The sequence below is a fragment of the Mirounga angustirostris genome, unplaced genomic scaffold, assembly GCF_029215605.1.
Source record: "Mirounga angustirostris isolate CCGP_5_RB_7025 unplaced genomic scaffold, mMirAng1.0.hap1 SCAF_3, whole genome shotgun sequence".
Classification (NCBI taxonomy): Eukaryota; Metazoa; Chordata; class Mammalia; order Carnivora; family Phocidae; genus Mirounga; species Mirounga angustirostris.
In genome coordinates this window covers 92300264-92326394 of record NW_026991711.1, presented here as the reverse complement: position 1 = coordinate 92326394, position 26131 = coordinate 92300264, and positions in this window count along the sequence as shown.

Genomic DNA, 26131 nt, shown 5'->3' with positions numbered 1-26131 from the left:
TAGGCTAATTTGTTGAGTGTATTGAAGGCTTCTTTGTGGCAAAAAGTATGGCCATGTAAAAATAATGCTTTTTGGGTGTCTAAAAAGGAGATACAGGCTCTGGTTTCATGATGCAGAATCTGATATGTCTATCAGCTAGAACATGTTAATCAGGTAGTTTAGATTTGTAATTGTCTAATTTATTTTTTTACTCTATTTTTTTAAGATTTATTTATTTATCTGAGAGAAAGAGAGTGAGAGCTTGTGAGTGGGAGGGGGGGCAGAGGGAGAGGGAGAAGCAGGATCCTGGCTGAATGGGGAACACAACGTGGGGCTCGATCCCACGACCCTGAGATCACAGCCTGAACTGAAACCAAGAGTCAGAAGCTCAACCAACTGAGCCACCCAGACACCCCTCTACTTTATTTTTGATGGCCAGAAAACAAGGAGTAAAAACATCACACTGGCTCCATATTCCATTTGTCTCTGTCTGTTCTTGCTTCATAAATGTTTCTTGTTTTCTTGTGTGAAGATTTGTGACAGGCCCTCATGTGGCTTGTGACTTCTGTCATCATGAAGTTCACTTCTTGGTTTCACTGACTGCTTCACGCTTTGCATTCAACTAGGACTAGTATTCATCATTGCCTCCTGATTTCTTTTTGTTTCCATTTGCTTGTATATTGTTAACCATTGCTTTTCTGTCAACATTTCCGCATCTTTGATTTGGGTCTCTTGTTTACAGCATGTGGATGGATTTTATGTTTTATGCAATCTAAGAAATATTTTCTCCTAAAAGATGAGTTAATCATATTAGCATTTATTGATGTGACAGTTTATTTGATGTGTTCATTTTTGTTTAACCTATGTTTTCAGTTCGTTGTCTACATTTTGGTACATAATTTGTGTTTCATGCCTGACTCTGTGCTGTGTTCTTTCTGGGAGCCTGCTTTGTTTTCAGTTTTTGTCATTAATATTGTTTTTGTTTGTTTTTATTTTGTTGTGATTGTTTTACCTTTTAATAATAAACTTAACTTGATGTTCTTTGATTTATGAACCTCTGACAGTGGCTATTGATGTCCCACTCTGAAAAAGGAAACAATTAGTGCAGATTTAATGGTTTTTACTGCCTTTTGTGCCTTTGACCTCTGGTTTTGGCTTGCTTCTTTTTTATCTTTTGAGGGGAATCTTACCTCTACCTTTCATCTTCCTACCTCTGCCCCTCCTCATGTTCTGGGGGTATTATAACCTGACCATAATGCTGTATGTGATTAAAAAAATTTTTTAAAATTTAAATTAAAATTTTTTTTTTAGAGAGAGAGAGCGTGTGCAAGCCGGGGGGAAGGGTAGAGGGAGAGAGAGAGAGAGAATCTCAAGCAAGTTCCACGCTGAGCGTGGAGCCCTGAAGGGGGCTTGATCTTACCAGTTGGATGCTTAAGCAACTGAGCCATGCAGGTGCCCCTGTGATTATCTCTATAGTTTGTTTTTTTTAAAGATTAATTAATTAATTAATTAATTAATTAATTAGACAGAGAGAGGGAGAAGGAGAGAGCACAAGCAGGGGGAACAGCAGAGGGAAAAGCAAGCTCCCTGCTGAACAGGGAGACCAACATGAGGTTTGATCCCAGCACCCTGGGATCATGACCTAAGCTGAAGGCAGATGCTTCACCAACTGAGCCACCCAGGTGTCCCTCTATAGTTTATATAACACACTCAAACTTCTATTTCTTGCTTTTCAGTATTAAACAGTACCCATCGAGTCTCTGGTATGAGAAATGAGCTAATCAACAACTAACTGTCCTTTACTTTCTTCCAAAAGCTGTATTTGTAGGAGTGTCTTTCTGTAAGTTCATGCATATGTCACTGAATTCTTACACCTAGTTTTCACACACTGTGGGTTGGGGTTATGGCAGTTTTGGGGTGGCTATTTTTGTGCATATACACATTATATCAGTATAAGAATCATAAATTTATATAAGTCTTGGTATTGTTTTATATTACATAAATACATTATACATTTTGTTATATAATATATTTTATATCATATATATTATATAAGCTATTATCTTTCTATATTTTAGACTATGGTAAAATACACATAATGTAAAAATGCACCATTTTAAAGTGTACAGTTTAGTGGTATTTAGTACTTTCATAGTGCTGTGTAATCCTTACCACTATCTAGATCCAGAACATTCATCATCCTAAAAGGAAATTTCTCATCTATTAAGCAGTTACTCCTTATTCTTCCCTATTCCCAGACTGGCAACTAATCTGTTCATTTGTTTGTTCCTTCCTTCCTTCCTTCCTTCCTTCCTTCCTTCCTTCCTTCCTTCCTCTCTTTCTCTTTTTCTTTCTTTCTTTCTTTCTCTTTTTCTTTCTTTCTTTCTTTCTTTCTTTCTTTCTTTCTTTCTTTCTTTCTTTCTTTCTTTCTCTCTATTGGTTTGCCTATTCTGGATATTTCATATAAATGGAATCATACAATATGTGGTCTTGTGTGTCTGCTTCTTTCTCTTGCATAAGACCCAGCAACTGTACTCCTAGGTATACAAAAATATACACAAAATAATTGAAAACAGGGAACACTCTTAAACTCATTTTATAAAGCCAACATTACCCTGATACCAAGGCCAGAAGAAAACTGGAAAAGAAGACTACTGGAAAAGAAAACTGCAAGCCAATACCCCTGATTAATATAGATGTAAAAATCCTTAGCAAAATACTAGCAAACTGAATTCAGCAACACATTAAAAGAATCATTTACCATGATTGAATGGGATTTATCTCTGGGATTCAAGGATGGTTCAATATGCACAAATCAATCCATACGATACATCACATTAACAGAATGAAAGAAAAAACTCATACAATCATCTCAATAGATGCCGAAAAAGCATTTGACAAAATTAAATGTCCATTCATGATAAAAACTCTTAACAAATTAGGTATAGAAGAAACATATCTCAACAGAATAGAGACCATATATGACAAGACTTCAGCTAACATCACACTCAGTGTTGAAAAGTTGAAAGCTATTCCTCTAAGATCAGGAGCAAGACAAGGGCACCAACTGTCACCATTCCTATTAACATAGCACTAAAAATCTTAGCTAGAGCAAGCAGGCAAGAAAAAGAATAATAGGTATTAAAACTGGAAAGGAAGAAGTGAAATTGTCTCTATTTGCCAAAGACACAATTTTATATATAGAAAAGCCTAAAGACTCAGCCAAAAAATTGTTTGATTTAGTCAACAAATTCAGTCAAGTTGCAGGATACAAAATTAACATGCAAAAATCACTAGTGTTTCTGTATACTAACAATAAATTTTCTGAAAAAGAGGTCAAGAAATCAGTTCCATTTACAATAGCATCAAAAACAATAAAATACTTGGGAAAATTTAACTAAGAAGGTGACAATCTGTACTCAGAAAACTGCAACGCTGATGACAGAAATTGAAACCATGAAGCTCCTAGAAGAAAACACAGGAACAGAGCTTCTTGACACGGACCTTAGGAGTGACTTTTGGATATCTGTATAACAGATGCAACAAAATAAAAAATAAACAAGTGGGACTACACCAAACAAAAAAGCTTCTGCACAGCAAAAAAATGAAAATCAGTCAGACAAAGAAAGACAATTGCCATATGATCTCACTTACATGTGGAATCTAAACAGAACAAAACAAAACAAAAAAAACCCCAACCTCTTAGAAAAAGAGATCAGACTTGTGGTCAGCAGGGGTGAAGGGTGGGAACAGGTGAATTTGGAGGAAGGTGGTACAAAGTTACAAACTTCCAGTTATAAGATAAATAAGTACCAGGGACGTAATGTACAGCATGGTGACTATTGCTAACGGTACTGTAAAAGGAACTTAAAGACAGATACATCTTACAGATAGATGAACCTTGAAAAACATTATTTATTGTGTTTTATAAATTATTTGCTTATTCATAGAAATTGTGTATCTCTATTTGGGAGACTTTGGCTTTTGTGTTCCAAAAGACTAAAGCATTACAGAAAATTATTAAGGAAGGCAGACTAGGGGTGCCTGGGTTGTCCAGTCAATTAAGCGACTGACTCTTGATTTCAGCTCAGGTAGTGATCTCAGGGTCGTGGGATCGAGACCCCCTCCTCCCCACACCCATTGGGAGCCTGCTTAAGATTCTTTCCCTGTCCCTCTCCTTCTGCTCCTTGCCCTTTCTTAAAAAAAAAAAAAAAAAAAAAGGCAGACAAGGTGCCCCTCCCACCCTCTCTCCAGACTAGACACCAATACCCTAATAGTTGGGAATTGAGGCTGAGAGGAGTTTGACTGAGGATGACAATAAAGTTCAACCCAGAAGAAGGGATTCAGTGCCCTGCTCCCTGTCCTTGCTGCTTGTTCTGGGCACAGGGCAAGACCCGGAGAGCTTTAGAGGGATCGAGGGGTGAAGGGGATGTTCAGGCATTTCATGTACTGGGAGGGGGAGAGTGGTGCCTGCCCTGAGGGCACGCTGTATGGTACAGCTCAGCAGGGGTCAGCCAGTGTGGCCCGGAAGCCACAAGAGCGCGGCCACATCCTTAAGTCTCACCTAGAGTATCAGGGAAGGGCAGAGGCATGTGCAAATGGGCAAACGGGCACAGGGGCCAATCCTGCAGCCACAACCTATGTGTGCCCATGCCTGAGGATCTTTGAGGCATGGACAGAACATTTCCTTCTGAGGCATTGTAAACTTGATTCTAGATGGCTCCCCTCTGCCTTCCCTGCCTCCCCCATGGACAACAAAGTATAAAGTCTTACCTCCTTGTTGTTACACAAACCTCTGGAATTTGGACATGGCTTTGGGGGAAGTCTGAGGGAAAGCAGAATCAACTGAGATTAATTTTCCAGCACTTCACTGGGTGGGTTTTAATTGTTAGAGAAAAAGAAAGAGAATGATAATTTCTTTTTAACAGCTGGGTTTGTATACTTGTACTTAACCTTTTCATACACGTGTAAATGGGGATTAGACTTCTTTCTTCAATTTTCATTTTTATTCTTTTTGTTATTCTGTTGCTTTCGGAGAGGAAATCGGAGCAGAAATGTTTTATTTCAGCATCTGTAATCGGAAGTTTCACATTATCTATTTTAAACACTCAGATTAAAAATAAAACTGATGTAAAAGCTTTTTGGTAAAAAAATTATTACCATGGTCAAGTTCTGGGATGGTCTAAAGGGCTGTCTTTGAATTTTCTAAGCTTTGCCAGCAGACAAAGTTCATTTGGGAAGAAACGAGTAGCTGCATAGATAAGGACTCATCACCTATCATTTGCACATGGAAAATAATGAAGCCAACTCCAGGACAGGTGTCTTGCTCCCCTGCCTTATGTCTAGCTGTCTTTGGGTGTCTTGAGGTCATGCCTGAAGGACTGTATCAGGCTAGGCCATACACTGTTTGCAAGAAGAGAGTAAACCTCTCCAAAACGTCTTAATTAAAACTCAACATACAAACTCGAGGGAGATACAAGCAGGGATTACAAAGGCTGAACTAGATAAACCTGAAGGAGAATAAACACTTTGGCTTCAAAGAAGCAACCGAGAGGAAGCTGAATTATTTTTGAAGACAAGATGCCCATCCATGGCCCACGCTTGGCAAACCTGTATCATCTGGAAGGGGAGAGTTTGGAGTGAATTGATGATGCCTTTATCATCAAGTCTGAACAAAATGAAACAAACAAAGAAAATCATTCAGTTGGGCACACCAGCAGCTCTTTGAGCTGAGTCCGCAATCTGTTTTGGAGATTGGCTTCATCATCAGGATGTTACACAGTGGAGTGACATGACCATTTTTCTCTTTTCCAGCTGTTTGTTATTGTTTAGACACCCTCTTTGTGTTAGATATAAAATTACCTGACAAGGTAAAATGAAATGATGTTATCTTTTTAATAAACGTGTAATGGCCAGGCTGGTTTCAGCAACATGATTGAGAAGCCCATCTCTGCGATCCAGAAGAATTATTAGAAGTGCCATTAGCAGTTCTCTTCTTGATGCTTTTGGGAGGGGAGTGTGGTGAGATGTCACCAGGAGCATGCATTACTATGCTCTTCTTCTTTCTTCCAATGGCTCCTTAGCTATGCCGTGAGCATTTCCCAAGCATTTGCTTCTTTGCGAGGTTATTCTCAGATGCCCCAGGGAAGGATTTGCACTCAGTAGTCAGTTGTTCTGCCAAAGAGAAGCAGCAGCAAGTTGGATGGCTCTTTTGACTCACCTGCAGGACTGGTGCTCCTAGAGGCATCCTGATGATTCCATGACATCGGCACAGACTCTGATGATGCCCAGGAGCTCCCCAAGGCTCACACCAGAGGCGGCTGATGGGGTGCAGTGCTGCAAGAAAGCTTGGAGCCAGGCAGGCCCATGTTCACATCAAGTGCTCCAGGACTTTACTACTACTTCTTCTTCCTTTTGTCAAAGATTTTATTTATTTATTTGAGAGAAAGAGTGCCCATGTGCGAGAGAGCATGAGAGAGAGAGAGAGAGAGAGAGCATGGGCATATGAGCTGGGGGGAGGGGCAGAGGAAGAGAGAGAGGGAGAAGCAGACTCCCTGCTGAGCAGGTAGCCCAACATGGGACTAAAATCCCAGGACCCTGAGATCACGACCTGAGCCTAAGGCAGACGCTTAATGACTGAGCCACCCAGGTGCCCTAGGACTTTACTACTTCTATGGCCTGGAATGAATTTTGGAATCATTTGGAGCTCTAGATTTCTTAAATGGAATATAAATAAAAACTCTATCCCAAATCTTTCAATGGAGTCAATACATGTATTGAATACCTATTGTGTACCAGGATCCATTTGGAGAGACACATTTGTTTTTATTCATTCAACAAATATTTATTGAGAATTTATTATGTGCCAGGCACCAAAGTGAATGCAAAAAAAAAAAAAAGTTTCCGGGAAAATGTGTAAATACAAGGATAGAGATCATTAAGTTTTAGTGAGAGCATATAGAAAAGTCCACAGGACTGGTGAGAATAAGGAAGGCTCACAGAAGTGAGCAGTCAATGCTTAGCTTTGAATGAGGCAGAGAACATTCCGAGCGGGGAACAGTCCAGGCTCCCCTAGTCAGCGATGGAGAGAGACCCAGACCTCAGTGCAGGGGCTTTGGGACTCCTAATCTAGTGCTCTTTTCCACTGCTGTGTTCTGCATCTTGGTTTAAGCTTTAAACAATTAAATGCTAAATGTGATAGTAAGGTTATTTTAGGAAAGAATGGGTAAAACCACAAATGAATCTGATGAGAAGAATCATTTAAATTGCAGGCTTCCATCAGTCTCTCATAGCCAGGCTTGACATTTTGATGCTCTCCTGAAAGGATAATGTCCAACATAGAAAAAAAAAATTAATATCGAGGCCTAAACTGTGGGGGGTGGGAGATGGGGTGGAGAGAATGCATTACATGATAAGAATTATTTAAGTCATTGAGATAATAAAACCTTCATTCTTATAACAAGAATGAGATAATGAGATGTTAATCCTTCCAAGATTTAATAGATTTATTATTCCAATGAACTTATAGCTGACAGCTTTGAACTGTATATAAAAACTTATTAATCTTTTGACAGACATTGAGGGTTTTCTTTCTCTCTTTCAGTATGATGAAAGAGTTATGGGTGAAATTGCTTACTGAAATTTTCCTCATGGCATGGTGGAATATTGAGGGTCTCTCTCTCTCTGCTATCCTGACTTTATTAAATTAAACTGTGGAAAGAAAACTGCAAAGTAAAAATGAGAGGAGGAGTGATGTGTGTGGGTCCCATGATAAACAAAATTAAATACAAACAGTGGAGGCTTCCGTTAGCCTGCTCAGCAGGACTCCGTCTCGTTAGTTTAAACAGCCTTGTAAGTTTAACAAAGATGTTCCAAACACCTATTTCGTGCCAGGCACAGTGTTGGTGCCCGGAACGCAAATTTCACTAGGATATGGGTTATCTCTTTAAGAAACTTGGCATCGCATCCAGGGAGAAGCTGGGATGGGTGACCACAAAACTCCTTCCTAACCAGTGCTCTGAGTGAGCACTGAGATGGGGAGGGGTAGGAAAAGGGGCAGAGTTAAGGCACAGGAAGGCTTGGTGTGGTTGAAGAATTGTCAGAGCCAGGATCCTGGAGAGAGTGGATGGGACCACAGAAGGTAGTGATGACAGCTTGAAGATGCTTGAACTAGGAGTCTAGGAAAGGGCGTGATTACTGGTCATGTTAAGAGCAGTGTTTTTCAAACTTTTTCGACCATGACTTAACAGAAGAAAAATACATTTTATAACTCTGCCCAGGACACATGTATATAATTGAAACAAAATTTTATGAAACAATTCCCACCCGGACTACAGAAAATGTACTCTGATGTTTCCATTCTACTTTATTCTATTTTGTGTAATTTAAAAATTGATGTCATTACCTCTTGATAAACTGTCTCTCTGGCTTGTAAATCACTAGAAATGAGTGGCTGATAGGGGGCAGAAGGCAAAGTCATTGGCAGTGAGAAGGTAAAGGGTCTAGGTAGGTGTTGGATGGATTGTGCAAGTGTTTGAAGTCATCAAGCATCAGGATAGGAGTTGTGGGGAGAGAAAGACAGTGGTCCAGGGGATAGACTCTTCAGTAGTGAGGGGAAGTGACCAGGAGGTGAGGAGACAGCCCCAGCAAGGAGCAGGGGTGGTGGCTCATGGTCTGAAAGAATGTGCTTCACAGAAGCCAAGAGGAATATGGTGTGAAGCAGCTGTCAGGAGCAAGAGGGTACTTGACTCATGTCTGTGAGATAAACATAGCTGTCCTTTGAAACGATTGCGGGAGAAACAGAGTCATCAGGGAGAGACTTCCAGTTAGCTTCCAGGGAAGCTTCTAGTTAAAAGGAGGTATAAGATAGAGAGGACTTTGCCTTCTGGAAGTCGTGGTCTGTCATCAGGTTTGGAGGATTGAGGGAAGATGGGAGTTTGGGTCAGTTTAGGGGATGTGTCAAGCTTTGAGGAAATGAGCCTCAGGCATGAGTCTCAGGCTTGTCTATGGTGACTGAGGTAAAGAGAGAGTATTGCCCCATGGGCTTCAATGTGACACTCTCTGGGCAGAAGTTTGATCATTCTTTATGAGACAAGCCTCTCCAACAGTGTGCAGTATTGAGTCAGGGTGCATTTTGGGGGTCATGTCTGATGTCTTCACAAAGAGGAAGGGAGATAAGACACTGTTGCTATCCTCTATGTGAAAATTTAGGAGTTTGCTCACATGAGAGCCCACCATGAAATCATAATGCAGTTTGCAGGTGCCAATCGCCATGGGAGAGAAAGAGGAATGAATTTCTCAGAGGAACTGGGGAGGCTTCACAGAGAGGGTGAAATCTAAGTTGAATCTTGAATAATGATGAAGACTTTGTCTGATTGCAAGAGAGCAAACTAGTCCAGGCCGTGAGAACAGTGGGTCAGAAAGGACAGAGGTATGAAATCGATCAGCAAGTGGAGGGAATAGGGGCTCATCCAGGCCTGTGGAGGAGGTTAGTTCAGATGAGCATGCCGTTTTAAGGGCTTTGGTCATCTTCTACCAACCTGTGGGATGGTCAAAACATCTTCTACCAACCTGTGGTCCCCCTGCTCACATGGATGCACATGGCTTATGCTCACGGGCTTCACCCAGTAGGGTCTGCTGCCTCCCATGGGAGAGGACCCTGGTCACTTGTCCATAGCCGTGTCCCTAGCTGGTGACAATGACAGGCTCAGAGAAGGCGAAGAACCATAAACCTGGAATTCTTGAATTCCCAGATTAGGAAGAAGATTGTGCAGGATTGGACTCTATTTGGTAGTTTTTTCCAGGCCATTCATTCACTTGTCATTTTTTTTTTTCCTCTTCAACAGCATGCACTGAATAACAACTAATAAGGAGGAAAAGCGTGTGGTTAGGAAAAATCCTCCTGGAGGGAGTAAGACCTGAGCTGCATCTTGTCTCTGGTTTAGCACAAACTGTGGATTTTAATCCATTAATGCATTAAATTAGGTAAACTAGGGGGTCTGCATTATCATCAAAAAAGCATATAACACTAGATTAAGAAATACAATACAGTAAGGGAAAATATAAATTTCCTGAAGCTTTTGCGTGATAAACAGCTAGGGTAAATGTTCTTTGTGGAGGGCCATAACCCTTGGTGTTAAGAAGTAGAAAGGATGGTGTTCAACTAGAGCCTCCAAAAGGGATAACTCTGACACCATGCTTTGAGGGACTTGGGGTACCATGGTCCCTCCCTATACCCTCAGCATCGTTATCTGCAAAGCAAGAGTTGGGTGATCTTTTTATCTTCTCTCAGCTCTAACATTCTCTAATTCCCTGAGTCTCATCTAAGAATATAGCTGCAAAGCTCATAGTAGGCAGAATGCTGATGTTTATTATTTGACAATGTATTTTATCTGAAGTTTTCTGTCTCATGGGGTCAGAGAATTAAACTCATTATCCTTATTGCTAATATGATAAAATGTCTTTGAAGCCAGAGATTTCATTTCTATAATTATCACTGATCACTGAGTGATAATTATGTGGTCAAATAATGAATTATATTATCAGCTGCATAAATAATGAATCACATAATCAGTTATTTAAAAGCTATATTAAAGTGAAAGAAATTGACTTAATCTCCTAAACCAAGGAGGTATTTCTCAGAGCTAAGTTAATTCTTTTTTTTTTTTTTTAATTGGTAACAGAGTCTGGCTAAAAGATAACTGTGGAAGTAGGAAATGGTCTGTCTGAGAGGTTTTCAAGCATTTGTATTAAGTTGCAGTCCTGTATGGAAGCAGGAAACTAGGGGATACAATATAGTTGTTTTTCCCTGGATCCATTGTTCTCTTTCTTCCTGACGGTACATTTATCCATGTGACTTTCATGCTGATCTTTCTAAATGACCAGCTTCATTTGCAATTTGCTAGAAGGAGGCAGAATACAACTTCTGAGTTTTGAAAGGAAATACTTTCGTGTAATAGAATGATTGAAAGCAAGGTACTACTGATACAGTTTCTAATAACTTTCTGGAGATTAGAGAGAAAGCCATGAATAGAAAACATGGTTATCTCTGAGTTTTCAATGTGTACAGTTAAAATGAAAGATTTAAAAAAAACAAGGCTTGATGTAGGCTTAGAAGTTGGAGACAACAGAAGGGAAAAATAAAAGCCTCGCTCTACTGTTATCTTTTGTGGCTTATCATTGAGGATCAGCTAATGGGTTGCAGTACTTCTTTTTTTTTAACAGGATGGGGGCACATTTACATATCTGTGATTGGAATCAAGTTTTTAATGCAAAGCTACAAAGAACTGTACTTGTTCTAGACTTTGGAAGATCATAGAAGTAATAAAAAATAATGCAGAAAATAGAAATCTGCATTACATGGTTGCTATGAATATGAAAGAAAATATGCATAAAATCCCTAGTTCAGGGCCTGGCACAAAGTAGGTACACAGCAGGTGCCAGCTATTATTATTCTTAGAGTATTTATTAGAAAGTAAGTTTTGTGACCAAGATTATCTATCTATCTATCTATCTATCTATCTATCTATCTATCATCTATCTATCTATCTATCTATCTATCTATCTATCATCTATCTATATCTATCTATCTATCATCTATCTATCATCTATCTATCTTTCCGCAGATTCCTCTCTGTTTTTCTTTTAACTTATCTGGAAATAACAAACTTTAGAAAAGTGGCAGGAATAAGAATACATAAAGAATGCCTATGTACCCTCTACCTAGATACATCTGCTGTTGGTGTGTGTACTCTCTCCCCGCCCTCTCTTCCTGTCCCCTTTTCCCCCTTCTCCCTCCCTGCCTCCCTCCCTCTCCTTCCCCCTCCCCTGAGTCAGGGAGCATTTGGGGGGGGTCACGTCTGATGTATTCATAAAGTTTCATATAGTTTATTCCTTCCGTCCCCTCTTTCCCCCCCTTCTCCCTCCCTCCCTCCCAACTCTTTCCCTCCTTTTCTCCTTCCCTCTCTCTCTTCTTCTGCTTTTCCTTTATTTTTTTAAGATTTATTTATTTGAGAGAGAGAGAGAGAGAGTGCTCACACTTGAGCACATGAGTGGGGGGAGGGGCAGAGGGAGAGGGACAAGCAGACTCCCTGCTGAGCAGAGTCTGGCCTTGGGGCTGGATCCCAGGACCCTGAAATCATGACCTGAGCTGAAGGCAGACGCTTAACCATCTGAGCCACCCAGGAACCCCTGCTCCTTTTCTGAACCAATAGATAATAACTTGCATACACCAGGGCCCTCAAAACATACATACTTTAAGTATTTCCTAAAAATATGACCATTCTCAGTAAACAAACACAACGTAGTTATCAGCTTTAACAAATTTAACAGGGATGCAATGCTTTTTATCTGATCTGCTCTTTGTATTCTGATTCTGTCAGTTGGCCGGATAATTGTTTTATGGGATTTTTCACCTAGGACCCAGGCAGGATCATGTATTGTATTTAGTTGGCATGTCTGGGACATTTCTACAGGGGTTTTGTTTGTTTGTTTTGGTCTTTTCTGACATGAACATTTCTGAAGAACATAGCCCCCTCTATTCTTTTAAGTAGAATGCTCCTCATTTGGGGTGTGCATGTATTTCCTTATAATTAGAATCTGGTTGAGCATTCTCAGCCAGAATCCTGCAAATACTATGTTATGTCCGTCTCAGGTATCATATCCGGAGGCACATGATGTGCACCCGTTCCTCACTGGTGATCACTGGACTGAAGACCAATACCTGGGGGCTAGGTGTACTCATTACTACCAGGCAGGGGTGGGTCTTTGCTTTCGGAGGGCCAAGCTAGTGATGTATGCATCTATGTACACATATGCATCCACACACATGCAAAGACACACATGCACACATATCAGCATGCACATAAACATGCACACATACACACATACCTATACACATTTTAGAAATTATACATTCAATCTTGTTACTGGCTACAATGATCAAAAACCTCCCAAAAAACAAGAGTCCAGGGCCTGATGGATTCCCTTGGGAATTCTACCAAACATTCAAAGAAGAAATAATACCTATTGTCCTGAAGCTGTTTCAAAAAATAGAAACAGAAGGAAAGCTTCCAGACTCATTCTATGAGGCCAGCATTACCTTAATCCCCAAACCAGGCAGAGACCCCATCAAAAAGGAGAATTTCAGGCCAATATCCCTGATGAATATGGATTCCAAAATCCTCAACAAAATCCTAGCTAATAGGCTTCAACAATACATTAAAAACATCATCCACCACGACCAAGTGGGATTTATCCCCAGGATGCAAGGGTGGTTCAACATTCGTAAATCAATCAATGTGATAGAACACATTAATAAGAGGAGAGAGAAGAACCATATGGTCCTCTCAATTGATGCAGAAAAAGCATTTGACAAAATACAGCATCTTTTCCTGATTAAAACTCTTCAGAGTATAGGGATAGAGGGAACATTCCTCAAGTTCATAAAATCCATCTATGAAAACCCACAGCAAATATCATCCTCAATGGGGAAAAGCTGAGAGCCTTTCCCTTAAGATCAGGAACACATCAAGGATGCCCACTCTCACCACTATTGTTCAACATAGTACTAGAAGTCCTAGCAACAGCAATCAGACAACAAAAAGAAATAAAAGGTATTCAAATTGGCAAAGAAGAAGTCAAACTCTCTCTTTTCACAGATGACATGATACTTTATGTGGAAAACCCAAAAGACTCCACCCCCAAATTACTAGAACTCATACAGCAATTCAGTAATGTGGCAGAATACAAAATCAATGCACAGAAATCAGCTGCTTTCTTATACACTAACAGTGCAACTGTAGAAAGAGAAATTAGAGAAACGATTCCATTTACAATAGCACCAAAAATCGTAAGATACCTCAGAATAAACCTAACCAAAGAGATAAAGGATCTATACTCTAGGAACTATAGAACACTCATGAAAGAAATTGAAGAAGACACAAAAAGATGGAAAAATATTCCATGCTCATGGATCGGAAGAATAAACATTGTTAAAATGTCTATGCTACCCAGAGCAATCTATACCTTCAATGCCATCCCGATCAAAATTCCAATGACATTTTTCAAAGTCCTGGAACAAACAATCCTAAAATTTGTATGGAATCAGAAAAGACCCCAAATCACCAAGGAAATGTTGAAAAAGAAAAACAAAGTTGGGGGCATCACGTTGCCCGATTTCAAGCTATATTACAAAGCTGTGATCACTAAGACAGCATGGTACTGGCACAAAAACAGACATATAGACCAATGGAACAGAATAGAGAACCCAGATATGGACCCTCAACTCTATGGTCAAATAATCTTCGACAAAGCAAGAAAAATATGCAATGGAAAAAAGACAGTCTCTTCAATAAATGGTGCCGGGAAAATTGAAAAGCCACATGCAGAAGAATGAAACTCGACCATTCTCTAACACCATTCACAAAGGTAAACTCAGAGTGGATGAAAGACCTCAATGTGAGACAGGAATCCATCAAAATCCTAGAGGAGAACATAGGCAGTAACCTCTTTGACATCGACCACAGCAACTTCTTTCAAGATACATCTCCAAAAGCTAGTGAAACAAAAGCAAAAATGAACTTTTGGGACTTCATCAAGATAAAAAGCTTCTGCTCAGCAAAGGAAACAGTCAACAAAACAAAGAGACAACCCACAGAATGGGAGAAGATATTTGCAAATGACACTACAGATAAAGGGCTGGTATCCAAGATCTATAAAGAACTTCTCAAACTCAACACCCAAAGAACAAATAATCAAGTCAAAAAATGGGCAGAAGTCATGAACAGACACTTCTCTGAAGAAGACATACAAATGGCTAACAGACACGTGAACATTTGTTCATCGTCATTAGCCATCAGGGAAATTCAAATCAAAACCACACTGAGATACCACCTTACACCAGTTAGAATGGCAAAAATTGACAGGGCAAGAAACAACAAATGTTGGAGATGTTGTGGAGAAAGGGGAGCCCTCTTACACTGATGGTGGGAATGCAAGTTGTTACAGCCACTTTGGAAAACAGTGTGGAAGTGCCTCAAAAATTTAAAAATAGAGCTACCCTATGACCCAGCAATTGCACTCCTGGGTATTTACCCCAAAGACACAGATGTGAAAAGAAGGGCCATATGCACCCCAATGTTCATAGCAGCAACGTCCGCAACAGCCAAACTGTGGAAAGAGCTGAGATGCCCTTCAACAGATGAATGGATATAGAAGATATGGTCCATATGTACAGTGGAATATTACTCAGCCATCAGAAAGGATGAATACCCAACTTTTACATCAACATGGATGGGACTGGAGGAGATTATGCTAAGTGAAATAAGTCAAGCAGAGAAAGTCAATTATCATTTGACTGTCAAAAAAGTCATTTATTTGTGGAACCTAAGGAATAGCATGGAGGACATTAGGAGAAGGAAGGGAAAAATGAAGGGGGGGAATCGGAGGGAGAGATGAACCATGAGAGACTATGGACTCTGAGAAACAAACTGAGGGTTTTAGAGGGGAGGGGGGTGGGGGGATGGGTTAGCCCGGTGATGGTATTAAGGAGGGCACGTACTGCATGGAGCACTGGGTGTTATACGAAAACAATGAATTGTGGATCCCCACATCAAAAAGTAATGATGCATTGTATGGTGACTAACATAACATAATAAAATAAATTTAAAAAAAAAGAAATTATACATTCATCCCCAAACCTTGAAATCCAAACTGTCCCCAAAGGATTTTTTCTTATTCCTCCAACCCGTCCCATAGTTACATGTCTCTTCTTCTCAACTACATCAACACTTTCTCTAATTAGCTCAATTCCATAGAACATCTACAATTATTTCAAAAATGCTTTGCCTGTACCATATAAAAACCCAAATCTACTGAAAAGGAATTTAGCTGTTTGTAGTTTTTCTTTTCCATCTTTTTCAAGACTGAGGGTCTATGGCCACATTTATAAGTTACTTGGATAAGTTCTTTCTTTCTCTCCCTTATTTATTTGAGAGAGAGAGAGAGAGAGTGAGAGAGGGAGAGGGTAGGGGCAGACAGAGAGGGAGAGAGAGTATCTTATGAAGACTCCCCGCTGAGCACAGAGCCAGAGGCAGTGCTTTATATTAAGACCCTGATATCAAGACCTGAGTGGAAATCAAGAGTCAGACACTTAACCGACTGAGCCACCCTGGTGCCTCGAGTTCTCTTTTTTCTTCCTCTTCATTGTGGTTATGGTATTTATTTGAACTACAACAGGCTTTCTTTGTTTCAGTTGGCTTTCAGTTTTAGGTCCCCCCCCCCCCCCCAGCATCCTTTGCTGATTTAGTTCTATTTTTTGCATATGAAGTCCACTAACAAGCTCCTAAAAGTAAAGATAATTCAAAAAGATGCACTCACTGGTGTGCCTGGGTGGCTCAGTTGTTAAGCATCTGCCTTTGGCTCAGGTCATGATCCCAGGGTCCTGGGATTGAGCCCCGCATCGGGCTCCCTGATCAGCAGGAAGCCTACTTCTCCCTCTCCCACTACCCCTGCTTGTGTTCCCTCTCTCACTGTCTCTCTCTCTGTCAAATAAATAAATAAATAAAATCTTAAGAAAAAAGATGCACTCAGAAAAGGTCACTCCCATCTACCCTGCTACCTCACTCGTAACAACCCCTTGCAGGTAACTAACATAACTAACATCAGTCTTCCAGTGTATCTTTCTTGTGTTCCTGTTGGTGAAAATGAGGAGATAGAAGTATGTTTTCTTATTTCTCTTTATTTTTTTTACCAAAAAGTAGCATATATAGATGGTCTTTTCACTTTGCTGTAACAAACCCCACATATTAGTTCATAGAAATCTTCCTATTCTTTTCCATGGTTGCTCCAACACAGGTAGGTAACAGTTTATTCCACTAGTCTGCCTATACTTGGACTCTTAGATAGTTTCCAAATTAACATTTTGAAAAATCAAATGATGCTGCAATGAATAACATAGCACAATTAGCTTTTGTATTGTTTGAAATGGATATACAGGGCAAGTGGGATGTTGAAGTTCAGGGTGAATGCATGCACGTATTTGTTAGAGATTGCCAAATTCTGTAGGGGTTGGACAGTTTGGCATTCTCACATGTCCTGGAATTTCTTGATCTGGGAAGGCAATTGTGGTCCACAGTGATGTGCAGTATTGGCCGGTGCCTCTAAATCTGTTTTTTTTTTTTTTTTTTTTTTATATATATTTTTTATTCTTATGTTAAGCCCCATACATTACATCATTAGTTTTAGATGAAGTGTTCCATGATTCATTGTTTGTGCGCAACACCCAGTGCTCCATGCAGAATGTGCCCTCCTCAATACCCACCACCAGGCTAACCCATCCTCCCACCCCCCTCCCCTCTAGAACCCTCAGTTTGTTTTTCAGAGTCCATCGTCTCTCATGGTTCGTCTACCCCTCCGATTTCCCCCGCTTCATTCTTCCCCTCCCACTACCTTCTTCTTCTTCTTTTTTTTTTTCTTAACATATATTGCATTATTTGTTTCAGAGGTACAGATCTGAGATTCAACAGTCTTGCACAATTCACAGAGCTTACCAGAGCACATACCCTCCCCAGTGTCTATCACCCAGTCAACCCATCCCTCCCACCCCACCCCCCACTCCAACAACCCTCAGTTTGATTCCTGTGATTAAGAATTCCTCATATCAGTGAGATCATATGATACATGTCTTTCTCTTTTTGACTTATTTCACTCAACATAATACCCTCCAGTTCCATCCACGTCGTTGCAAATGGCAAGATCTCATTCCTTTTGATGGCTGCATAATATTCCATTGTATATATATACCACCTCTTCTTTATCCATTCATCTGTCGATGGACATCTTGGCTCTTTCCACAGTTTGGCTATTGTGGACATTGCTGCTATAAACATCGGGGTGCACGTACCCCTTCGGATCCCTACTTTTGTATCTTTGGGGTAAATACCCAGTAGTGCAATGGCTGGATCGTATGGTAGCTCTATTTTCAACTTTTTGAGGAATCTCCATACAGTTTTCCAGAGTGCCTGCACCAGCTTGCATTCCCACCAACAGTGTAGGAGGGTTCCCCTTTCTCCGCATCCCCGCCAACATCTGTTGTTTCCTGACTTGTTAATTTTAGCCATTCTGACTGGTGTGAGGTGATATCTCATTGAGGTTTTGATTTGGATTTCCCTGATGCTGAGCGATATCGAGCACTTTTTCATGTGTCTGTTGGCCATTTGGATGTCTTCTTTGGAAAAATGTCTGTTCATGTCTTCTGCCCATTTCTTGATTGGATTCTTTGTTCTTTGGATGTTGAGTTTGATGAGTTCTTTATAGATTTTGGATACTAGCCCTTTATCTGATATGTCATTTGCAAATATCTTCTCCCATTCTGTCGGTTGTCTTTTGGTTTTGTTGACTGTTTCCTTTGCTTTGCAAAAGCTTTTTATCTTGATGAAGTCCCAATAGTTCATTTTTGCTCTTGCTTCCCTTGCCTTTGGCGATGTTTCTAGGAAGAAGTTGCTTCGGCTGAGGTCAAAGAGGTTGCTGCCTGTGTTCTCCTTTAGGATTTTGATGGACTCCTGTCTCACATTGAGGTCTTTCAACCATTTGGAGTCTATTGTTGTGTGTGGTGTAAGGAAATGGTCCAGTTTCATTCTTCTGCATGTGGCTATCCAATTTTCCCAACATCATTTGTTGAAGAGACTGTCTTTGTTCCATTGGACATTCTTTCCTGCTTTGTCGAAGATTAGTTGACCATAGAGTTGAGGGTCCATTTCTGGGCTCTCTATTCTGTTCCATTGATCTATGTGTCTGTTTTTGTGCCAGTACCATGCCGTCTTGATGATGACAGCTTTGTAATAGAGCTTGAAGTCCGGAATTGTGATGCTGCCGGCTTTGCTTTTATTTTTCAATATTCCTCTGGCTATGCGGGGTCTTTTCTGGTTCCATACAAATTTTAGGATTATTTGTTCCATTTCTTTGGAAAAAGTGGATGGTATTTTGATGGGGATTGCATTGAATGTGTAGATTGCTCTAGGTAGCATTGACATCTTCACAATATTTGTTCTTCCAATCCATGAGCATGGAACGTTTTCCATTTCTTTGTGTCTTCCTCAATTTCTTTCATGAGTATTTTATAGTTTTCTGAGTATAGATCCTTTGTCTCTTTGGTTAGATTTATTCCTAGGTATCTTATGGTTTTGGGTGCAATTGTAAATGGGATGGACTCCTTAATTTCTCTTTCTTCTCTCTTGTTGTTGGTGTATAGGAAAGCCACTGACTTCTGTGCATTGATTTTATATCCTGCCACTTTACTGAATTCCTGTATGAGTTCTAGCAGTTTTGGGGTGGAATCTTTTGGGTTTTCCACATAAAGTATCATGTCATCTGCAAAGAGTGAGAGTTTGACTTCTTCTTTGCCAATTTGGATGCCTTTGATTTCTTTTTGTTGTCTGATTGCTGTGGCTAGGACTTCCAATACTATGTTGAATAGCAGTGGTGATAGTGGACATCCCTGCCGTGTTCCTGACCTTAGGGGGAAAGCTCTCAGGTTTTCCCCATTGAGAATAATATTTGCTGTAGGTTTTTCATAGATGGCTTTTATGATATTGAGGTATGTACCCTCTATCCCTATACTCTGAAGAGTTTTGATCAAGAAAGGATGCTGTACTTTGTCAAAAGCTTTTTCTGCATCTATTGAGAGGATCATATGATTCTTGTTCTTTCTTTTGTTAATGTATTGTATCACACTGATTGATTTGCAGATGTTGAACCAACCTTGCAGCCCAGGGATAAATCCCACTTGGTCATGGTGAATAATCCTTTTAATATACTGTTGGATCCTATTGGCTAGTATTTTGGTGAGAATTTTTGCATCCATGTTCATCAGGGATATTGGTCTGTAATTCTCCTTTTTCATGGGGTCTTTGTCTGGTTTGGGGATCAAGGTAATGCTGGCCTCATAAAATGAGTTTGGAAGTTTTCCTTCCGTTTCTATTTTTTGGAACAGTTTCAGAAGAATAGGTATTAATTCTTCTTGAAATGTTTGGTAGATTTCCCCTGGGAAGCCATCTGGCCCTGGGCTTTTGTTTTTTGGGAGATTTTTGATGACTGCTTCAATTTCCTTAGTGGTTATAGGTCTGTTCAGGTTTTCTATTTCATCCTGGTTCAGTTTTGGTAGTTGATACATCTCTAGGAATGCATCCATCTCTTCCAGGTTATCTAATTTGCTGGCATAGAGTTGCTCATAATATGTTCTTATAATTGTTTGTATTTCTTTGGTGTTGGTTGTGATCTCTCCTCTTTCATTCATGATTTTGTTGATTTGGGTCATTTCTCTTCTCTTTTTGATAAGTCTGGCCAGGGGTTTATCAATCTTGTTAATTCTTTCAAAGAACCAGCTCCTAGTTTCGTTGATCTGTTCTACTGTTCTTTTGGTTTCTAGTTCATTGATTTCTGCTCTGATCTTTATTATTTCTCTTCTGCTGCTGGGTTTAGGCTTTATTTGCTGTTCTTTCTCCAGCTCCTTTAGGTGTAGGGTTAGGTTGTGTACTTGAGACCTTTCTTGTTTCTTAAGAAAGACTTGTATTGCTATATACTTTCCTCTTAGGACCGCCTTTGCTGCATCCCAAAGATTTTGAACAGTTGTGTTTTCATTTTCATTGGTTTCCATGTATTTTTTTAATTCTTCTTTAATTTCCTGGTTGACCAATTCATTCTTCAGTAGGATGCTCCTTAGCCTCCATGTATTTGAGTTCTTTCCGATTTTCCTCTTGTGATTGAGTTCTAGTTTCAAAGCATTGTGGTCTGAAAATAGGCAGGGAAGGATCCCAATCTTTTGGTATCGGTTGAGACCTGATTTATGACCTAGGATGTGATCTATTCTGGAGAATGTTCCATGAGCACTAGAGAAGAATGTGTATTCCGTTGCTTTGGGGTGGAATGTTCTGAATATGTCTGTGAAGTCCATTTGGTCCAGTGTGTCATTTAAAGTCTTAATTTCCTTGTTGATCTTTTGCTTAGACGATCTGTCCATTTCAGTGAGGGGGATGTTAAAGTCCCCCACTATTATTGTATTGTTGTCGATGTGTTTCTTTGCTTTTGTTATTAATTGCCTTATATAATTGGCTGCTCCCATGTTAGGGGCATAGATATTTACAGTTGTTAGATCTTCTTGTTGGATAGATCCTTTAAGTATGATATAGTGTCCTTCCTCATCTCTTATTACAGTCTTTGGTTTAAAATCTAATTTGTCTGATATAAGGATTGCCACCCCAGCTTTCTTTTGGTGTCCATTAGCATGGTAAATGGTTTTCCACCCCCTCACTTTCAATCTGGGGGTGTCTTTGTTTCTAAAATGAGTCTCTTGCAGACAGCATATCGATGGGTCTTGTTTTTTAATCCAGTCTGTTAGCCTGTGTCTTTTGATTGGGGCATTTAGCCCATTTACATTCAGGTTAACTATTGAAAGATAGGAATTTAGTGCCATTGTATTGCCTGTAAGGTGACTGTTACCATATATTGTCTGTGTTCCTTTCTGGTCTATGTTGCTTTTAGGGTCTCTCTTTGCTTAGAGAACCCCTTTCAAGATTTCCTGTAGGGCTGATTTTGTGTTTGCAAATTCCTTTAGTTTTTGTTTTTCCTGGAAGCTTTTTATCTCTCCTTCAATTTTCAATGACAGCCTAGCTGGATATAATATTCTTGGCTGCATATTTTTCTCATTTAATGCTCTGCATATATCCTGCCAGTCCTTTCTGGCCTGCCAGGTGTCTGTGGATAGGTCTGTTGCCAATCTAATGTTTCTACCATTGTAGGTTACATATCTCTTCTCCTGAGCTGCTTTCAGGATTTTCTCTTTGTCTATGAGACTCGTAAGTTTTACTATTAGATGTCGGGGTGTTGACCTATTTTTATTGATTTTGAGAGGGGTTCTTTGTGCTTCCTGGATTTTCATGCCTGTTTCTTTCCCCAAATTAGGGAAGTTCTCTGCTATAATTTGCTCCATTATACCTTCTGGCCCTCTCTCTCTTTCTTCTTCTTCTGGGATCCCAATTATTCTAATGTTGTTTCGTCTTATGGTATCGCTTATCTCTCGAATTCTGCCCTCGTGATCCAGTAGTTGTTTATCTCTCTTTTTCTCAGCTTCTTTATTTTCCATCATTTCATCTTCTATATTACTGATTCTCTCTTCTGCCTCATTTATTCTAGCAGTTAGCGCCCCCATTTTTGATTGCACCTCATTAATAGCCTTTTTGATTTCTACTTGGTTGGATTTTAGCTCTTTTACTTCTCCAGAAAGGGTTTCTCTAATAACTTCCATATTTTTTTCAAGCCCAGCTAGTATCTTTAAAGTGATGATTCTGAACTCTAGATCTGACATCGTACTAATGTCCGTATTGAGTAGGTCCCTGGCAGTCGGTACTACCTCTTGTTCTTTTTGTTGAGGTGATTTTTTCCGTCTTGTCATTTTGTGCAGAGGAGAGTAGATTAATGAGAGAACAAAATGTAGCAGAATAACCACGTCCCCAGAAAATATACTCTAAACAAATTGGAAAGACATGAAGCAGTGGGTTAAGAAAGGGAAAGAGAGAAAAAAGAAAAAGAAAAAAAGAAAAAGATAAAGATAAAAACAAAAACAAACAAAACAAAACAACAACAACAAAAGAAAAACCAGAATGTGATCAAATATGATCTATATGGTATATAGATCAGTGCCACACACTAGATTTGGGGTGTATTTTGGTCTGTTAGAAAGTGCCTCCCAAAATTTTAAAGAAAGAAAAACTTATATATGTACAAAAATAAGGGTTGATATGATGAAGGGATGGAATATGACTGTAAAAATGGAAATTATAAAACATTTTATAAACGGAATTGATAAGAAGTTGTTTGAAAAAAGAAAGAAGAGGATTTAAAAAAAGAAAAAAGAAAAAGAAAAAAAAGGGAGAGGATGTGATCAGGCAGGGGAATAGAAAACACCATATACTAGAGATTTAGGGTATATTTTAATCTGTTAGAAGAAACTATCTCAAAATTTTAAAGAGAGAACAACTTATATATATAAGCCAAAAATATGGGTAACTACTATGAAAGGATAGAATATGAGTCTAAAAATGAAAAATAAAAAAATTTTTTTTTAAAAAGGGATTGATAAGATGTTGGTTGAAAAAGGGAAAAAGAAAAATTCAAAAAGAAATAAAAAGACAAAACGACAGTTAAAATAAAAAATAACTTTGAAAGACTAAAGAATCATGGTAAAAAAGCCATGAATTCTATGTGCAGTAGTCCCCTACCGCTGGAGTTCTGCCGTTCTCATTGATCGGTAAACTTGGTCTTGGCTGGCTGTTCTCGCTGATCTTCTGGGGAGGGGCCTGTTGCCGTGGTTCCCAAATGTCTCTGCTGGAGGCGGAATTGCCCCGCCCTTGCCCCCTCCCGGCTAAGTAATCTGCTTGGGTTTGCTCTCCGGGGCTTTTGTTCCCTGCGAGCTTTCCGTACAGCTTTGGAGGCGGAGAGTGAAAATGGCGGCTCCCAATCTCCGCCCCGGAGGAGCCGAGAACTTGGGGCCCCGCTCCTCAGTGAGCCCCCAGAGAAAAGCCGTCAGTCACTCCCGTCTCCCCGCTCTCCGGCTGCACTCCGTGCTCACCCGGCCTGTGACCCCGCGCCTCTATCTCTGGCACCGGACCCCGGGTGGAGTCTCCAAACCCAGCAGATTCCCGCAGTGCGCTCCCGCGCGGCTCCTCCTGGGGGAGGAAGGTGAGTCTCCCCGGATCTGCCGCTTGTTGGGTCCCTGCTGGAGGAGCAGGGGCCCGACTGGGCCGCGGATCACGGTTTATGGCCACCCCGAGCTGAGAGCCCGCGCCTGGGCTCCGCCTCTGCAGCCGGCTTCCCTGCTCCGTTACCTGGGAGCTCTGCCACACTCAGGCACCCCCGGTCTTTCTGTGACCCCGAGGGTCCTGAGACCACACTGTCCCGGAGGGTTCCACCCCCCGCTTAGCCACCAGAGTGACGTCCCTCAGCGGAGCCGACTTTTAAAAGTTACGGTTTTGTGCTCCGTGGTTCTATCACTTGCCAGAAGCGGCCGACGGAGGCCCCTTCCCCGCCGTCTATCCTCCCGAATATTGCCGCAGATTCACTTCTCCGCACCTCCTACCTTCCAGAAAGTGGTCGCTTTTCTGATGAGAGAGTTGTTGCTCTTCTTTTCTTCAATCTCCTGTTGAGTTTGTAGGTGTTCAGAATGGTTTGATCCCTACCCAGCTGAATTCCTGAGAGGAGACGAAATCCAGGTCTCCTACTCCTCCGCCATCTTGCTCCGCCCCCCAAAAGATTCTCTAAATCTGGTTTATTGTCAGAAGTGTTTACCGTTCTTTCTCTCCTGTGTAGCCCCATCTCTTGCCTCAGTAACCAAACCTGCTATAGCTTTTCACTTCTCACCTGGAGGGAAAGTAGTGCTGACTGCATTCAATCTTCACCCGGATTTTGCTTCTCACTGTGCAGTAGAATCTCCCACTTTTCTGGTGGTCAGGATTTACTCTTCCGAGAACCCTGCCTTAGGGCTGGGACCTCCTGCTGAAATCAGAAGACAGAACAGAGTCAAGAACTGAACATGGGAAGAAAGGAGTAAGAAGAGAATCAGAATGTGTGGGCAGAAGTAAGCATTTGGAAGGGGCACATCTGGGATGATTTGTGCCCCAGGAATTCAGGTAGACTGGGAAGAATTGTGGGTTGGGAGAAGGGAACTGTGAACTCAACAATAATCTGGAACAACGATGATGCATGGGAGGACAGTTCCCATTTACCTGAGTAGGAAGATAAGTGAGTGACCACGATTCTCAAGCATCTTCTATGTGTTTGGCTTTGGGGTTGATGTTTTAAGCCTGCTGGTATTTTTGCTTCATTCATGTGAATAGAATTAGTTGGGGGGACACCTCCAACAGCTAAGTTTTGGTAAACCTTAGAGTGAGTAAGAGGAAGCTAATTCAGAGTAGTCCATTCTTCTTTAGATTTCTATTCCTTTTCCAGCTTAATTTGGCTCAATAAATAAACACGGAGTGCTTTTTGTAACTCAGGACATTGTGGACTACAGGTAGATCCTACCCAGCCTTTGCCTTCACTGCTTCCTTGGTCGCCACGTCCTCATGAGGGTGACACGGCTCAGTCAGGCGGTGTCAATCCAATGTGGAAGGTGTGAGAATAAAGTGGTGTCTTGGGAGCCTTGGGGAGCCCCCAAAGATTTCTAGAGGAGGTAGTGCTTGTCTGAGCTAAGTGTGGGTAAGAGAAGGAGAGGGAACCGGAAGAAGGGTATGGAATTTCAGGCAGGGAGAAGATCCTCTAGTCTGCACACATGGCCCAAAGAATGAAACACCAGGACAGGTGTGGGTGAAACTGGGAATACTGGATATTAAACAGGAGGAGGAAGGTGTGGTGGGTTGGACTGTCTTTGGGAGTCCCTTGTTACCTTCTGTCTTGGGGAGGTGCACATACTTCTTGTAATCCATAACCCAACTATCTGCATTATTTTTAGTTGCTAAAAATCAGTAATAACATAGCACTAGTACAATATTACTAATAGTAAATGGTCTTTTCTTGAGAAGGTAATTGGGCAGTGGGGACCTAGAAATTTGTCATGTCTAGGATAACCCAGTGGCTGCATGATATTTGGCCAGAGGCCCTGGGTGAGCGCTGCTGGACTGTAAGCTTACGTGGATTCATGGTATTCATTATCCTCTTCCAGAAATTGTCCCATGGAGAATAGGGAGTCAAAACAAGCCTGAGCTCTCTACTGAGATGGGTCTTGTCTGTAGTCTTCTACAGTGGGGCAAGATTTATCATCCTGTCCTTGTTCCAGAAATATCAGAGTGATGGGTGTGCTCAAAAATGTACTGCACCCAGAAAGCTGCTAAGAACATTTTTGTAAGTGATATATTGGCCTCACCAAGATCTATATTACTTAATTATATTTATTTTCATGTTATTATTTAATATTGCTTCTAGTAACCTTTGGGACAAAAGCAGTGCTTCCCACAGTTACAGTGTTCTTTCCAGGTCTAAAAGAAAAAGAGTGACTTCCAACTCGCTGAAGTTATAGGATCTGAGTTATCAACAAACTGATTTTTTTAGTACGAGCATCGGATTTGGCTGTTTCCCTGAAGAATGTAACCTGAGTTACTCATCA